The sequence below is a fragment of the Urocampus carinirostris genome, chromosome 18 (genome assembly GCF_059441175.1).
Source record: "Urocampus carinirostris isolate Australia breed hairy pipefish chromosome 18, RoL_Ucar_1.0, whole genome shotgun sequence".
Lineage (NCBI taxonomy): Eukaryota > Metazoa > Chordata > Actinopteri > Syngnathiformes > Syngnathidae > Urocampus > Urocampus carinirostris.
Genome location: NC_142366.1, coordinates 15,186,412 through 15,202,645, shown reverse-complemented (window position 1 = coordinate 15,202,645; position 16,234 = coordinate 15,186,412). Strand labels below are relative to the sequence as shown.

The 16,234-nt window shown below is 40.1% G+C and overlaps 1 protein-coding gene across 3 annotated transcripts in view; it reads left to right on the top strand.

Annotated features, from left to right (window-relative positions):
* Positions 1–16,234, top strand: part of ncoa2 (nuclear receptor coactivator 2) — a 64,074-nt gene that overhangs the window by 16,607 nt on the left and 31,233 nt on the right. For all 3 annotated transcript variants that reach the window (XM_088322204.1, XM_088322205.1, XM_088322206.1), the window contains exon 2: positions 8,432–8,510. The gene's annotated coding sequence lies outside the window, so the exon portion shown is untranslated. The remainder of the gene's footprint in view (positions 1–8,431; positions 8,511–16,234) is intronic.

Genomic DNA, 16,234 nt, shown 5'->3' with positions numbered 1-16,234 from the left:
ATTTTCCTGATCAGTAAAACACATTCAAATAATGATTAAACATAAAAAATAATGAATCAGATCAATAAGATTAACAAAACAAAATGAGTCTATTATGAGTCACTGTAACAAAGGTGTGGTACAGAGGTGTTCGTGTGGGAGGAGTGATAGCGCACGACTCACATAAGCACTTATTGTACTATTGAAATTAGCAATACTGCAACTTTAAATGAATGTGAACACACACGATTTTCAGCGCTTTCTTTTGCCCTTATTGCAGGACTCTCAAAGCTATCACTTTCAACAGGTCTTTTGAAAAGAAACTTATCCATGGCAGTTTCCCTTTGTGTTATTTTGTAAGATCCTGGGGGTGGACAGTCTAGAGAAGGGTTCAGCACACCACCATTTTGAAAGAGCCACATAGGACAAAAAAAAAAATACAAATTTGCCTGGAGCTGCAAAAAAAGTACTTAATCATGGTGACATGCTTTGACCTTTTGAAAACAGCGTTCTGTTCTGGGGAGCTTTGTTAGGGTTGCTATCTGCTGGCCATTATTTACTTTTTGATTCCTCAATCAATGTAAGTACCTAGTAAGTACAAGGGTCAAACTTACCTCAAGATGAGGTCATTACCTACTGAGATTATATGCCTGTAAGTGAATAACAAGTATAGCTTTTACAAAAATGCAGAATTGGAGTTGTAAACTTCAGATACTGAAACTTTCGTAAGATGGGTCAGTCATAAGTATATATACCACTGTACAAGAGTCACAAATGTAACAGTTTCCCACAGGTTGTAGCTCCAGGTCTCCCGTTTCATGACTAATGGGTCTAGCTTTGGTGACCATCCAGGCTCTGCAGGGGTGGATTGTGAGAGTTGTTAGTCAGGACCTGCCATCTTGCTATTGCTTTCTCTCCTGGCACTGCTTCCGTCGCTAACAATCCCCAGAGCACCCGCTGGTGAGCAGCATTTCTTTGCGCTCTTCTGACTTTCCTCTGAGTTTGATTCAATTGATGAATTCCTCAGCAATGGAACAAGCCGCTAAAGTGTCTAGCTGTCGTGTTGCTCCACCATTTGTTTCCCTCTGATGGCTGGCGCCAACCTGAACGGTGACAATTCTGGTTGGTCAAACACTTACCACTCAAAAAAACACAAACCTGGAACTCTATAAATCCTTAAAAAAACGCAGTGTCTTGCAATTACACAATCACACTACATCCATGACAATAACGATTAGATTTTGGTAGCCCTAGTACTTGATTGCATCGACCCAGTACTAGAGGTCAACTGATTGTCAGGTAGGTTAATTAGCAGCATCGATATTGGGAATTTGACAGATATTGGTATCTGCATTTTTATCTATTCAACGGGACGATTATCTAGGCTCATATACAGCCAAGTCTTTCTCTCAGAAGTGCCCACACTTTTCAATTTGCAAGCTCCATCGAAATTTCAATGCACTTTTTGTTTTAAGTTAAAGTCATGTTGGTTGTATTGAAATTTTTATTAACTCTAAAACGCTTCAGGGTTTTATTTACCTTTTTTATGTTGAGTTGCTTCACAGCCTAATTTATTTCCTGCACTGTTAGTTTTTAGTTTGCTTCAAAAAGTTTCAGAGAGCTATTCAAGTTTTTTTTTTAATTTATGTCAAATGTTTTTCTTGTTTATTTTTACGTTATTAAAATTTCTTATGCCAATTTTTAAGCTTTTGCAGCAGACGAATATCGGCTCTAAATATCTGTGATCAGCCTCCTCTTCATACTGATAATCGGTATCTGTATCGGCCCTGGAAAAACCATATCGGTCGATCCCTCCGCTCTACGGTGCACGCGACCGGCCAGCCTTCGGTGCGGTCACCACTCGGAGCAACAGATGTGGCGGCACCTGGCACGTGCCGGAATCCCTGTCAGAGGCGGCCGTTGAAACCGGCGGGCAAGCTGTCAAGGCGTTTATAAATACCTCCCAGTATATCGCCGTTATCAAGAACGCGCCGCAGAGTCGGTCAGGGCCCCCCGGGAGACAAAGTTCGGTTCAAATTCAGGGCTGAAAGACTTGTTTATCGAGCTTTTGCACATTTTTTTTCCGCGTCCATGTTGACACATGCAGATAACAGCACGACTAGCACAGCTGCAGATAGACCGGCCTATTCTTTTTTGTTTTGTTTGCATTTCCGAAGGAACGGGAATTTTATTGTCAGTGTGTGAAGAGCAAAGCCCTGAGCGAACAGTGAATCTTTTATCAATAAACTTTGAATTTTAAGAAAAGGATATTTACGAATGATTTGCAAGGCTTTATCACAGATGTTCCTTAATCTCGCTATTTTTGAATAGGTAAAAAAAACCAACAAGCTAATATATCGCTAAAATAGGAAAAACGTTGTTAAAATTAAGCATATTTAATATAAGGGATGGCAGATAATATTGCTTTTTGTAAGCATCATATTTTTCGTTTACTAAACTTACCATATCTTCCAGAATAATAAGCCACACCCTCGAATATTACCCTGTGAGCAATTTATTTCATATATATAATCTATTAAACTAACTTGATCCGTTCATAAATGATCACCATTTTTAGAAACATTTCATCGTATTGTTATGCATTTCTGATTTTATTTACTCTATTCCTGATTCATAAGACGCACCGTAATATAGGGCGTTATGTGTAATTTCAGACAATTTTTTTAGGTGCGTGTTATAGTCCAGAAATGACGGTTATCATTTGATAAAAAAAAACATTACTAAAAAGGGTTCCTATCAGAAAAATGAATGAAAATTGATTTCAAAAGGGGAAAATTAACTACTAGTTAAATCAAAAAGATACCGTATAACAGTGATTTTCAACCACTGTGCCGTGGCACACGAGTGTGCCGTGAGAGATCGTCAGGTGTGCCATGAGAAATTATCCATTGTCACTTTTTAAAATTTAATAAAACATATATGAATCATTTTCTGCAAACATTATGTCATTGTCAAGTGTCTGTGCTGTAAAAATGGTAAATTATATTGTAATTAAAAATAGTGTTCAGTGTCATTTTAGAACATTTTTGGTTGATGGTGTGCCGCGAAATTTTTCCAAAGTAAAAAAACATGTGCCATGGCTCTAAAAAGGTCAAAAAGCACTGTCTTATAAGATACATTTTCCCAACTATTTTCAGCAACGCAATAAAATATTAGCAATGAGCCAAATTATCTCCCCTTACCAAAATTAATAATGAAATGATCATGATTCTAGAAAAATATTTAAAAGGAGTGGACTTATCTGCCAGTGAAAAAAATGAACCTGAAAGACTTATTTTACTCCACCTTTCCTTTCCCAGTACGTTTGTAATAGTATTTTTAATGCTTTTAATAGTATTTTAGTTTGAGTAATATGCAACACATCCCTTCCACGTAATGGCATATTTTAGAAGTGTAGTAGAAACCAAACAGGTCGGTTTTATTGTAAAATAACTGATGAATGAAATGATCTGCTTTTATATAGCGCTTTTCAAGTCAATGACTTCCCAAAGCGCTTTACATTGTGCTTCACATTTCCCAATAGCGGCCGTGATCTGTGCAGCCATGTAAGGCGCTAACCTGCTTATTGGTTTCAGTGTCTTACCCAAGGACACTTCGGCATGTAACACGGACAAGCCGGGATTCGAACTGGGATCCCTTAATCCTAAAACGATCGCTCTACCTCCTGAGCTACTGCCGCCCAAAATGATAAAATGATTGCAAAAGTGATCAAATTGGGGGTGTCATTTTTTTTAAACCTAACATTCCCCCCCTACATGGTTAGTTAGCATTTAATTTTTATTTTTACCTGAACAAGATGCTACAGGTAAAAATAGAGAAAGAAATCCCTGTTTGATCGTAATTGATCGATTCACCCCCCAAAACGACCCCCGCCAGGCGTCTTTGCCGCGTTACCGGCCTAAATTCAATCTCCCCTAAATGGCTGTTCATTTGTGGCTCTTAATTCGAACCTTTAGTGTGACTCATCCTGAGCAATTAGACGGGGCGCTTTTCCCCTTATTGGATTGAGGGTAATTCAGAGCGCATCCATTGGCGCTTGGCCTTGCCGTGACCGGCACTTTTTCTGCAGCACGATCCTCTCGCCCCTCTTTTGTGCCGCCTCAATGTGATTAGCTTGCTCATTAACATTGTTATCCCCAACTGGGTGTCAAACATGGACAAATGTTTTTTTGGGGTGCACTGAAATTTCAGCCTTAATCTTTCGCTGCTGTAAATGGGCAAAACTGCATTTTCAGCTTCGGACACAGAAATGGTAAAGCAGTCAACAAACTTTGGAAAGAACGATGTTGTGGTAATGTCACTTGAAAGTAAGGATCAACCAATATGGGATTTTCAGTGCTGATACCGATTATTAGTATCAAGAGTAGGCCCGGGAACCGATATTTGGAGCTGATATTTATTTGCTGTTAAGCTTAAAAACTGGCGTAAGACAGTTTTAATAATGCTAAAAGAAACAAATACATTTTATAGATTTGAATACAACTTCAATAGCTCTATAAACCTTTTACAGTAAATAAGAATTTCTGCCTAGTAGCAACTCTTATAGAGGCACTTAAAAACTTGAATAGCTTCCTGAATCTTTTTACAGTATAAAAATGAAAATAGTGCAACCCACATGACTTAAATTAAACTAGAAATGCATTAAAACTTTAACGGAGCTTGAGAATTGAAAAGTGGGGGTTTTGGAGCCAGATTGACAAACTAATGTTGTGGTAACTGCTTATCACTTAGCTTTCCACTTTAGCGTGCAATTTATTCTCTCTCTCAATCACAAACACAAACGCTTGATTGACGATCTAATGTTATGATAAGAAATAATATCAGCCTCCTGCTGAACTGCTTTCCTAAAACAAGTTAATTACACTCTTTACGCTATCTCTTGATCACACACACACGCTTTTCTGCCACAGACTTTTAAAATCTCAACTTTATCAGCTCTCTTAATTTACAGGCGTGTTGGGACTTAGCAGAGCTGCCGCTGTTTACTTTGCTCTAACGTTATTCTTCCTGCTTCAGTGGCTTCATCCCTGTCGCTTATCCAATTGGATGGTGCTTGGGGTAGCGTGTGAGACCGAAGGCAGGAGAGATGGAGAGAAAGATTCTGCTGTATCTGAGCCTAAATAATCTCAAGTCAAAATTTGGTCTAAAGTAGGGGTGTCAAACTCATTTTAAGTCCAGGGCCACACGATTGAACAAACATTCTCTCTGGGGCCAGACTAGTAGATGAGAAGGAAAGAAATAAGAGAAAGAGAGGGAGAGAAAAGTAGAGAGGGTGGGACAAAAAGGGAGATAAAGAGAGTGTGAGAAACAATAGAGATAAAAAGAGTAATAGTGAGAGAGGGGGAAAGAAAGGGAGAGAAGGAGCAAAATTCAAGAAGTACAAAAAGAGAGAAGGGGAGAAAGACAGGAGAAAGCGAGAGGGATAAATAAGAGCGAAAAAGAAGGAAAAAAGACAGAGAGCGAGTTGGAGAGAGGGAGAGAGAGAGAGAAATAAATACATACTAGTACAGCGTTTGTGAAAGGCACCTAGCTATGGCAACATCAGGTGGACATATTTTTCATTTTGAAAGATCAAAACGGCAAGCGTCATCGTCCCCTGCGGGACAGGTGCATAATACACCTAAACAGGGCACCATGGACATTTCTTACGGGCGATGAAAAAATTAAAGTAGCGTTTCCCATTGGTACATTGTGTTGTGAAGAACTTCCTGCAACTGTAAATGTAAGCTACTTATTATTCATTTTACCCAAAACCTATATGTGGAAAGATTTTTTTCCTCTTATTGGTCCTGGAGAAATAGGCTTTGAAAGTTCTTGGAGTGCTTGAATTTGGCAAAGAAAAATTGTACAGACCCTGAGTTATCAATTTATCATTTTCGATTATTTCTTTCAAACATGCCGTTGCATCCCCAGTTTTCATTTCCACAAAGTGTAATTTCATCCAAAGCAACACAAGTCCGTTCCCGCCTTTTTAAAACTCCAATACAATTCCTGAGAAGGAAAATTGCTAAGTTGAGCTAGCCTCCCCTTTCCTTTTTTCACACCCTCTTTGTCCTGTCACTCGATCCGCCGATCGGGCGCTAGCATGTGACAGCCTTAGAGCTCAGAGGAAATTCCTCTGCAGGATGAGAACTTTAGCACCCAGCAGAAAAGTTGCAAAATTAAAAAAAAAAAAGAAGTCAGAGAAATGCAGAATTATACGAGAGGCCGTTGCTTAATTAGCCCGTGCGATAATGGCATCCGAGAGCTCCCGCGGAGCTCTTACCGGTTGTTAAGTTGTATTTTCTAATTATCTAAAGGGGAACATGACTTCTCCATGTGTCTAATTAATTGTGCCCGGTGATTAGAAAGGCACAAGCAATGTAATTTTTCCAGCCCTCTTGGGAGAAGACAAGAGCCTGTAGACATTTTGACGTTAACACGCTAGTAAAACCAGACAGGAGATGGCTGTGAAAACGCAGAGCCAAGTTTTCTGGCTTTATATCTGCCTGACATCATCCTGATTGTGCACGAATCTCGCTATATCGCTGCAGACACTTGCCTTTGTCTCAAAATATACTCGATTAATGAAAAAAATACTATTAACTTGGTTAGTGATGTATTTTGATAACGCATTCAATGCCAGAGGTTTCTCTCTAATTAAAAAAAAGTGTGACTGGCAGCCAATTTTTGCCTTTTTATTTTTGAAAGCCTTCCGAAATTTTAGTTTTTTAGCTATAAAGACACAGGACATAAAAGAAAGCTTTAACGCTCATTTTCATTAAAAAAAAAAGGATGTTTCTTGTTTTTATTATTTTTAATTAACAACAGTTGAACATGGCTACGTTGATTGAAAATACTCGCTTCCAAGAAAAATTCAGATGAAAATGGATTTTGAGAAAGGATGTATTTCAAACAGAACTTTCAGTTCTGTGATTTTTTTTTTTGCATTTGTTATACCTCAAATCTAAACAATGCTTTCCATACACACATGGGCACTTTATCTACAAAATAACATTTTATTGAAAGAATCCAGAACTTAGAATTTAGGGATGCGAGAACTTTTCAGCCCCAGATTTTTCTGGTGACGTGGTCAAACATTTTCAGGGACTAAAGTTGCCTGCACACTCTCAATCACTGGATACAGGCGGCAACACAACGAAGTGAGGGCTCCTCTATGTGTGGACAAATGTCCGATTACAGCCACTCCTGCCACATAAATGTGATTTATCATACTAAAATCTTTCCCAGTGACTTGATATTTGATGATGAGCAGCGCCAAAGCCTTTGTTTTTTTTGAAATAAAACCCCAAAAAATATTTTTATGTTTTGGCATGAATGAGTTAATTTATTTGGTGGTGCAATGTGTCAACTTGGGTAACATATCCTTTTTTTGTTCTAAATAATTCATTTTTTATGCTACAGAAAAATGAATATATGTTCACATCGCAGGGAAATTAGATTTATTGCACAGGCGCGCGTCCCTTATCCGATCTGTTGAAGTCTGTCAGAACAGAACAAATCCGCTTTTTTCACAGCAGCCCCAGGCCACTTACATCTGTGGTCCTAATTTTGACATGGCACATCATCCATGAGTTGCAGATGTCACTATTCTGTCTTCAACCAGGTGGGGGGAAAAGGAGTAATAAACAACCACGGCGGACGAAAACACAGAGCGTCATGAAAGATGAACACTTGTTTATTCGCTTGGTGGATTCACATGTCACTCGAGTTTATTCATAAATCGATAGTATCTTTTCGTGTTGGTTAACAATATTTACATTCAAATCCCACCATACAGACAGCATTTAATGAGAGAAAGTGAGGTTTTGGTATAGTTATTATTTGGGGTACAACGCTCCGCTGTTAACATCTATACCCCCGCAAACATGAGGGCATTGCGTTTGACGTCACATGCCCTATATGCGTGATAGTTGTGGCGCGTGCACATGGAAATATCAAGTCACATTTACTTGGTAATGTGAACGATCTCACAAAAACATCGGATCGTACCAAAAAATGGGAATTGAACATTAAGCTCTGCTGTGTGAATATAGCCTAAAACACTTCCAATTTTGCACACCCGATTTGCTTTTTTCCTTTTAACATTAGCAGCTGGTGACATATGAGCTAGCATCAGTGTCTGTTATCTAAAACCAATACCCAGACTGTTTTTGTTCTCAAGTAGATGTGTTGTTTTGAATCTTCTGTATTTATAATGCATTTTAACGCTAATTGTTATATGAATAACTAACCGCGGCAGCTGTTATTGTTTGAAGGGTTTAAATATTAGATCATATCAAATCCAAACCAATTAGAATTGTCTGTGCTGTTTTTCCTTGTTATTTTCTTCTGACTCAATGACATCAAATAACATAAATGCTTGCTAAATAAATGATGGGGTAAGAAAACAGGCAATACCCAAAGGTGATCATCCTAATTCCTCTTGCAGAATTGGACGACGACTGGAGCGTTCCCGATGTTGTGGACTTGCGGTGATGGCCTGAAGGACCCTGCGCACTGAAACCAAGGTAAGAAAGGGAAGGGGTAAAACTAGGGCAAAAAAGAGAGGCAAGAAGAACTTGTGCTTATCGCTAATTTTTACTCATTTGTGTCTTTAAAACGTATAACGCCTGCTCTGTTTCTTCTTTTGCTTCGCTTGACATTATTTTGTTGTTGTTTCCCGATTCAAAGTTAACGTGAGGACGAGAAGATTCTCTGAATTGTTTTCATGCTGTGTTTAGCAAATGAGCTGTATAGGTTTTTTTCTCCTGTGAAGGCTCAAAGCCCCAGTATGCAATATATGGCAACACCCAGTTTTGTTTTAAATCAGGGGTCTTAAACTCACAGCTCATGGGCCAATTGCGGCTCCCAGGATAATCATTTCAGGCCCCCACCTCAATATGAAATTGTAAGGGTCGGCCTGTATTGTTTTCCCATCGGATGTCACTGTATTCTGTTGTGCCACTGTAAACGTATGCTAAAACCACAATTGGAAGGAGACAAACTACGGAGATTCGGAGTGACCAAGATGCGTTTTACTTTTGAAAAGAAAATTAAGAAAAGAGGACAAAATAATAGAAAAATAAAAAAAAAGAAGACAAATAGTTATTCAAGAAAAAAACCCAGAAAAATAAAATATAAGAAGCAAAAGACAAAAAGTTATTCAAGAAAAAATAAATAAAAATAAAATATAAAAAGCAACAGAGAAAATGTCTTTTTTTGGTCTTTTTTTTATCTTGAATCAATTTTTCTTCTATTCCCCTAATTTTATATTTATTCCCATTTCCTTTTTTGCCTATTTTTTCACATTCTTTCTACTTTTCGTTTCTTTTAAAAAAACATTTCCAATCCTTTTCGTTATTTGTGAAAGGCTGGGTAAAGTTTGGAAGATAAGGGCTGCTGTCGCTTTACTGCACATTACAGCGACATCTAGTGGACAAAAAATAAACACTTTTCCTTTCAGATCAGTAATGTTTTTATCAGCGCTGCTTTTGTGGAAAACCCCATTTGGCCCAATCCTAACTTCAGAGACCCTCAACTCAATTAAGTTTGATACCCCTGATTTAAAAATAAAACACTATTGATTCAAATAATATGCATAACAAATTGATACTATATAAAAAACAAAACTCAAAGGTTTAGCAATTTGTAATTGTATAACACCGCTTGAGATACCCTTTGAAGAAATTGACGTATTTGGCAGCCATCTTACTAGTACAGAAACCATAATGAACATCTTGTGATGGTAGCTTGTCCCGCCGGTGCCCTTAGCACTCACCTTCAACAGCTTAGCCCTGCATGCGATGTGCGCCAAGAACTGTGACTCGGGCAAATTCTGCTTCGTTTCCATTGTTTTCTTCTTCAGCCACTGGTGTTAGCCACCTGGCTGCAGGCCATAACTCGCCACTAGCTTGCTTCTATTGTGAGCTGGTCATACAGGCCACTTGGACCAGCTCTGACCCACTCCAGCTATTATCTCTTAACAGCCGCTCTCTATTTGTTTGAAATTTCATGTCCAGGCGCTGGCTGATATTCATCATTGTCCTCGCTAGTAAATATGGAAGTAGGCTTCATAATTTTTCCAAGTATTATCTTTCAGGCTTCAATAGTGTCTTTTTTGAACATGCACGCTTCAGCTCCATTCTAAGCTACAATGACCTCTAGTGGAGAAATATTACATACTGTTACTTTAACCCACATGCAGGTACATATTATGTACATTTCATGTTTTTTTGTATTTTTAATCAAAAGGCCAGCATTGAAAAGTAAATGCTTGAGAGCCCGAATTTGCCCCGGGTTGTGAAAGTGTGCAGCTGTTCAAAATGGCATGGTGGTGTGATTTCCATGTTATTGTATTTGGAAGCCAACCACATACTCTACACAAAACATGCTATGTACAATGTGTGAACGTATAGACATTTTTTTGTAATTTGTAATCTTTGGTGCATCATAAACCCGGTGTACTTCAATGCATTTTCATCGAATTTAGGTGTTTTTTTTTTAATTCTGTGCCGTGGAGTCAATTGTATGCCAAGTCATCCATCCATTCATCCATTATCTGCACCGTTTATCCTCAGCAGGGTCACGGGGGTGCTGGAGCCCATCCCAGCTATCTTCGGGCAGTGGGCAGGGGACACCCTAAACTGGTTACCAGCCAGTCTCAGGGCACACAGAGGTAGACAATTCGCTCGCTCATTCACACCTAGGGACAATTTGGACCGGCCAATTAACCTAACATGCATTTTTTTGGAATGTGGGAGGAAATTGGCGTGCCCGGAGGAAACCCACGCAAGCATGGGGAGAACATGCAAACTCCGCACCGGAGGTTTGATCTCATGACCTCAGAACCACACACGTGCTAACCACTGCGCCGCCGTGCTGCCCTATGCCAAGTCAAGTAATGTTTATTTTTATAGCCCTTAATCACAAAGTCTCAAAGGGCTGCACAGACCACACATTATTGCAAAACACGGCCTATTATTACACCATCTCCTCATCTAAAACCTACATGAGGGCAAGGAAAAACTCAAAAACCTCAACATGACAAAAGTGAAGGGACCGCAAAAGAGGTAAACTTCTTTCCAGATGACCGGGCTGCAATGGATGTTGCAAAAACAAATAATACACAAATATTGTAGACATGAAATATAGGTCATTTGTAAGCTATAGAATATAATTGTGTTTTAGATCTAGTTTTAAACCGTTCCAATGAGGTTGCAGATCGAATATCAGGGGCCAGAGCATTCCACAAACCCCGCGGTCCGAATAGAGAATGCTCTCGATTCTGTGGTTCTCTTCTTGGCTCTTGGGATCACTAGTAGACCAGCATTTTTAGAACAAAGGCTCCAGACCGGAACATCGGGGGAAATAAATCTGAAAGATAAAACATTTTGTTGAGTGTTTACAACAATGCACCTATTGGTGGCGCACAGGACCCAAATTATAATGTTGCCTGCTAACCACTGACTGCAGGAATGAAGTCTTACTACGGCTCCATGACGCTTGACAGTGATTGCCGGTCTTCTACACATATGTATGATGGGGTTTTTGCTACTTAACATTTTGAGATGTTGGAAGTCCAAAAAATATTCATACATTGATGAGTTATTGCACTCTTAAGTTCACGTCCAAACAATGTACACTGACAAGCATCGTGTCACCCAAAGAAACTCATGCCACAATGGTTAATTACTGTTAATCCTGCAACTATCAATACTTACTGTTCGCACATGAGGGTGTAGAGGAAGACTAATGTTATTCACCTTCAAGTAGTTGTTTTTGTATCCTTCATCTTCAACCTTAAATTGAAAACATCTGCTTCAAGGTAACTGCAGCAGTAGAGTTTTGGACTTGTACTCAAGTTGCTTTTAAGACCCTGGCCCACCCCCTCCCATTGACTCCCTTTCAGACATGGTTTCTGTGTGTTCTGGTTCCTCGCACCTTTCTTCTCGTATCGCCATAAAAATATTTGGATGTAAGCTAGAAGCTGGAGTCCTTTGGTCCTTCCCTAGTGTTCCTTCCTGGACAAAATGAGCCGTAATTGGCATACATTTCCTGCATCTTTGGCTGTCGGACTGCTGTTGCAATAATACAGTCAAAAGAGGTTAGTGAAATGACAAAATGGGTTACATGTAAAATTTTGAATGCAGGGTATCAACATATCAAGAAAGTCCATGGAAATCCTATAAGACCCAGTAATTGTTCACATGATGGACTGTAGAAATGCCAGGTGTAACTCTGGGGATAATCTTAGCCTGGTTGTTAGCCTAGTCAAGAGCAGGCTAGCTGTAGAGAATAAATCACCACCGCTGAGCTATATTTAACCTACTTCTATGCAACTGACTTGAGGCTAAATTCAGATAATGAACATATCAAAATTTTGGGGGGGTCCTATAGTGTACCAGAGCATATCTCCTCCACACTCTTCTCACCTTTTTAACCACCGACCCATTTTAATGCCTGATGATGATCGTGTAGCTTTTAAAGCATCAGAGAGAGGACATGTCTTTATGATAAAAGCCAGGCTCGCCCACTTAATTGTAGAGCTGGAACTCCTACCCCCCTCCCCTTTCTCTCCCATGCCTGAGGTTTCCTCCTATTCTTTACTATGGGTGAGCTCGCTTCGCATGCTACTGATACTAATTAGTGCGGTCGTATCAGCTGAATTTTTTTAAACTCCAAAACGCATCGAATGACGCTTGGCCGAAACCAGTGAACCCATTGAGTGTTCCTCCGCGGCGCTCAATCAATATCCTCTATTATTAATAAACATTACCCTCTTGACGACTTTCTCAGAAGGTTGCATAAGCTGATGGAAATCTTATCTGGCTCAAGCACAGTGGCACATTCAGAAACGGATGCAACGAGACACAATTGCCGCCATTTTCCATCGGTTGACAATTGAAGTTGTTTCAGTCCGTGTGAAACGAGAGTTTCCCCCGAGCTATTAAAACACAAGAATGGATGAATCGTCACTGTGTCTCTCGGCAGAGACCGGTACAATTTGCATTTGAACCGGTACGTTTCCAAACATTGGTACCTGATACATTTGTGTCTCTGCAAAATTCAAGATTCACACTGGGATTCATCTTTTAACAGTACTGGAGGAATTGGAAAATTGGCTTTGAATGTCCCCTTAAATGTGCTCGAATTAACCTTGAAAAGGTGTAAGAACCCTGATTACAAGTAGATACACATTTAAAGGGAAGAAAATTGTATTGCGACATAACTTGAGCTAGTCCAGGGGAGTAAAAGGGTTAATGCCAATAGGTGTCTGGGGCAGATTACAAAGAAACTGATTTTAAGACCTCCACTTGCAGAAAGTGTTCTCTCAGAAGATATAAATGGTAAATGGTTTGCATTTATATAGCTCTTTTCAAGTCAGCTTTACAATGTGCTTCACACTCACCCATTCACACACACACTCACACACCAATAGGGAGTCAAGGCGCCTACCTGCTTATTGGGGGCATTAGGGATTCAGTGTCTTGCCCAAGGACACTTCGACATGTAACACGGAGGAGCCGGGAATCGAACCTCTGATCTCTTGATCCCAAGATGAGCGCTCTACCTCTTGAGCTAATCCTGGCTTATTTCTTGTATTTAATAATAGTCCCGATTGTCAACTGGTCAAGGCATGCAACTTGGCACTGGTAGCCGTCCGCATGCCTTCTTTGTATTTCTTAATAACCACAAGCTTCCTTTCCATGGTTGTTTTTTTTTCTTCTCCCTTTAGCATTACTGCAACCCTTAAATACAGTTGTTACACCCCAAATGAAACCAGGTTGGTAAAAGCTAAGTCTTATAATGAAATTCCTCCCAACCAGTTTTTATCAATCATATTTAAAAGAAAAGACAACTGGACAAAAAAACAGAAACACAAACTCTAAAACAATGAGGCAGTGAAGATTGAATTATTACACATTTAAATGGTTGCTTCCAGTTTTGAACTGTTAAAGTTAAAACTTAAACTCTATGTTGGCAGAATTACTCAAATAAAAACAAGCATTAAGGTAAATAAATTTCCAAGCGGAAGAGCACTGTCCAGTGGCCCGTACTCGCCACGACCTCGGCAGCACTGGCCCCTCCCGTGTGTGTAGTTAACTTTATTCACACAGGAAACAGAAAAATACACCGGAAATGTGACTTCAAAATAAAAGAGTACAAGACTGATAAACGTACAAGTGATGCAATTAGACTGATTATTGAAACGTTACTTCATGTGTGTGTGTGAAAGATTGTTTTTATATTTAGGAATATAAAAACAAGTTTTATTCACACAGTGAATTCTGAGAAATGTTACAACCAAAACGACCAACCTATCAGAACACAACTTTTGCACTTGCACAAAAATGTCAAATACACCGAAGACTGAAATCTCCCCAAAAAATGCAACTGGAAAACACAATAAGGGAATTTAGTTTTGATTGACGTGGCAGCCAATTATGATAGTTGTTCATTAAATCAACTAATGATGCTCGCTTATGGTGATCAGTCATATGTCCCTCAAACTCCTTGTGTACTGCCTAACAATCCAAAAGACTGCGTTAAAATCCAAGCTCCTTATCTTTCGCTCCTCGTGGCCTCTCTATCGCTAGACGGGACGGCTCAAGTTGTGTCCTGAGCGCCGGTTCAAGTGTTCCCTGTCATCCCATCCTGCTTTCAGAGGCTGTGGTCTGTCAAAAGAAGGTTAACTGATAAAATGTATTTGCCGTTCAGAACCGAGGACGACAGAACCTGTCTTTGAAGGCCTTATAGTCAATCTGGCCGGATTTTCTAGCGATCGTCAGGACTCGACCCCCTCCCTCGTTGCAGACAGTCTGGACATTTTGTCATTGAGACGTGCCAGGCTGGTACGCCCCTCTCGTATCGGCTCTCTAACATACAGTGACCCGCCGTGTCAAGGAGAAACGACGAGGAGCCCAATCGTATCCCTGGGATACGGCGGGACAGGACGCGGCCAATCAGCGGCCAAGATCCCCTCGGTAACTAGGGCAACCACTAGGAATTACTTGTGCCACTTAAATCTGAGATCTGCTGGTCTTTCTGTGGATTCTGTTGAGGGGAATGAACAACACCATAAGAAGGCGCTGAAAATGAAGTCGTATGTCATGCACATTTTTGCATTGAGTGTCTAATCACCTTTTCCTGCCTCCTAAGTGGGTCATTCCGGGCCAGAAGCCTGTGTATGTTTTTCCCTGCTTTCCTTAGCTACTCGCAGCCACTGCTCCTGTGCCGGTCGCTCCTTATGTAATAAAGGAGTCATCGGCAAGTAAGCATGTGCGGTTGTCATGTTTCCTGAACTGGATCTCGGTACTCAGGATTGCTTTCTTTGGAAGTGATTAGGTTTTTTTTGTTAAAATTCAATTTACGAGCAAAGGATCAATATGAACTTATTTGCATGGAATATGTGATCCAGTTTTGTCAAGGCATGGTCGGTTAGTTCTGCTCAAACATTCCAGCTGCACTGTGATTTGTTGCAACTCTGAGTTTTTCGTTTATACATATGGAATATTTGCTCGGAGCTTCTCATGCTTGAAACTCCTTCGTTCACGAGCACTTTTCTGACCTTTTTTTCCCCTATGTTTTACTAAAAGAAAATATCTGAGAGCTTAGTAAATGTATCTAGTTTCTGGACAGGGCTGAATTGACATTTTTCAAATTTTTGTCGGGTTAAGGAATAAATGCAAATACTCTTATTGGCAGCTATTTATTGCGTGTACATTGCTAGTATTTGTAGTAAAGGGCTGTGACACTAACATTAGCTATTTAATTGTTTAGCGTTATATGTTTAGCTATTGTGGAAGAAGAGCCGGAGCTAGCTAAGCGGCTAGCGGCGTTATAAGTCTTCGGTACTGTCCGTAATCATGGTAAATGTGAACTCACTACCAAATAAGACCAATGAGTGCTGGTGGAAAACATCGAAGCGCACAGGGAGCGCAGTTGCTGTGTTTTGCGGAAATGTGGCTCACGTTTAGCACCCCGGACGCTAACCTGTAGCCACCCGGAGCTATCCGGCTTCAGCGCCGCTATACAGAGACACGAAAGCCTACGGGAATCGGAGAGGAGGCGGACTCGCTAACACGAGGTGGTGTATCCCTGGATTTTTCACAAAGAAGAGATTTCCATCTGCCGCAGGGATGTCGAACTTTTAGACTGGTGTGTGACGTCATCCACTCCGCTACAAGCACCCCTAGGGCATCATGTTCATCTGTTAATAAACAACAGGGTAGACTGCTGGAGTGTGAATTTC